This window comes from Gallinula chloropus, assembly GCF_964237585.1.
Source record: "Gallinula chloropus genome assembly, chromosome: 27".
NCBI classification, from domain to species: Eukaryota; Metazoa; Chordata; class Aves; order Gruiformes; family Rallidae; genus Gallinula; species Gallinula chloropus.
In genome coordinates this window covers 6814147-6816217 of record NC_140112.1, presented here as the reverse complement: position 1 = coordinate 6816217, position 2071 = coordinate 6814147, and positions in this window count along the sequence as shown.

Sequence of the window (2071 nt, the reverse complement as noted above, 5' to 3'; positions counted from 1 at the left end):
CTGAGACAGGTGTGATGAGTCTGCTCCCCACAATCAGAGGAGCAGCCCCCCAAGCCAGAGATTTGCTGCCCTCCCTTGCCCCACCGTCACTGCCTTGACCTGCAGAAGCCAAACAGAGGGATGACAAGTCTCTGCCTGCCCCTGGCTCTGCTCTGCTCCTTCCTCTGAAGGCATTTTTGTGGGTTCAAGGAGTTTTAGTTCCCTCCCAGATATGTAAAATATGTTTTCCCAGGTGCCTCCCCAAATCTGTCCCCTAACACCCAGTGTTCTGACTTTACAAGTGATTCACCCATATACCAGCCTATGAAAAAACAGAATATATTTATTTAATTTTTTTTTAATCCCAAGCTGGTACTTTTCTGAGTGAAATCTATCTTTGAGTGATGAGCCCCATCCAACCTGCACTTGGCCTCTTTTCTCAACATAAGAATAACCCCTTTGAAGACATCAAATAGCATCCAAGCAGGAAGGGTTTGCATAAAAAGGCATGGGCAGCCTTCCACCAAGGGGAGTTTGTGAATTGAGCCTGCCCCAAAGATCCCCTCTTTGTTCATCTCTGTCAGCCAGAAAAGGAAAATTAAATGAGAGGAATGAGCAGGAATCTGGGTGAGGAGATCTGGCGTGTCTGGGCTCTGGTTGGGATTTCATACAGCATTTTACACACCAGGGTTTGGTCCTTGCTCTGAGGAACCACCTTGCTCTGAGGACAGATGGGACGCTGATGGCCATGGGGATGTCAGGGATGCTGCAGGAGATTCCCAGGCGGGCAACAGTGAGAAGAGCCCATGGATGCTTGTGTTACAGCGCTGAAGTCCCAAAAGAGATGGGGGAAAAAAGGAGGAAAATTCCTTTATCCTGCAAGAGGCAAAGCTTCAGGCATGTACCAGCTCCAAAAGGGTGTAACAGAGGCAGAAGGATTTACAGCTCTTGGATGAAACATTTCAAGGAATGTCTGATTATAAAGCAGCAAGATGTGCTGCTGGAGGACCAGGGGTTACTGTGGGGTAGGTGATGGGTCCTGAACATGGTGTCCTTCATCTCTTCTAGGGAAATGAGACTTTTCGGCTTTTCCAAGCTCATCCTCACTCTTACACCGCTGCGATCGATCCCCAAACTCTTATCTGTGGGACATTATTTCTTCTGGCCACATTGGGTCTTCTTTTTTCTCCTCCAGAAAGTGTCTCTGCTCTTTAACCAGAATACTGAAAACCTTTACATGTCAAAATTTTCAACCAAAGTTTTCCAGTCCCATGGTTACCTGGAACAGCATGATGCTCACTTTGCTGTAAGGTTCTCAGAAAGCTGAAATCCACCATGGAAAAAGTCCGTTTGTGTTTGTCCTAAATCCCACCTGAGGCAAAACAGCTCCAAAACGTGCAGTATCCTCATCCTTCCAGGAAAAATCCTCTCTGAGACGGATCTGAAGCCCATTTGCCACAGGTTATGGCTTGGCTATTTCTGGCACAGGGGTGGTAGAGATCATAAGAGCTGAAGCTTGCTTGTTTTCTATGTTTTTCTTCCAGGAGATGAGTAACTTTGAGAAGGAAACCTGACTTCTCTGGAGATGCTCATCTGAAAAGTCTGTGTTTGATGGTGTGAACAAGTCCCCTCAAACTCCTCTGCTTCCTGCCTCATCTCAGATTCTCTCCCTCCTCCTGTCAAGGTAGAAGTGAAGGAAAAAAAAAAAAGAACTGGACGGAAAGAGGCAAAAGAAGAAAATTGGGAGTAGGGGAATAAAATTGGGAATGGGAGAATAGGGAGAATGAGGGGAGAAAGCCACTTTTTTCCTTCCAGGGAAGTGTTCTAAGGAGGGAGCTGTGCACTGATACAGCTCAGCCCCAAATTCCCATCCCTTCCGAGGCAGAAATTTCCATGGATCAGCAGAAAAGCCGGTTTTCCACCCAAAACACACCAGCCGTTTGCGTGCCATTCTTGCAGCACCCTGCTCAGCACAGCACCCAGCAGTGCCGGGAGCTCAGCCCTCACCTCCCCTGGGGTGCTGGGCTGAACCACCCCAGGGTTCATCTCTGCAACCCACTGCCGACCCGGGCATCACCGCAGGATGCACTGA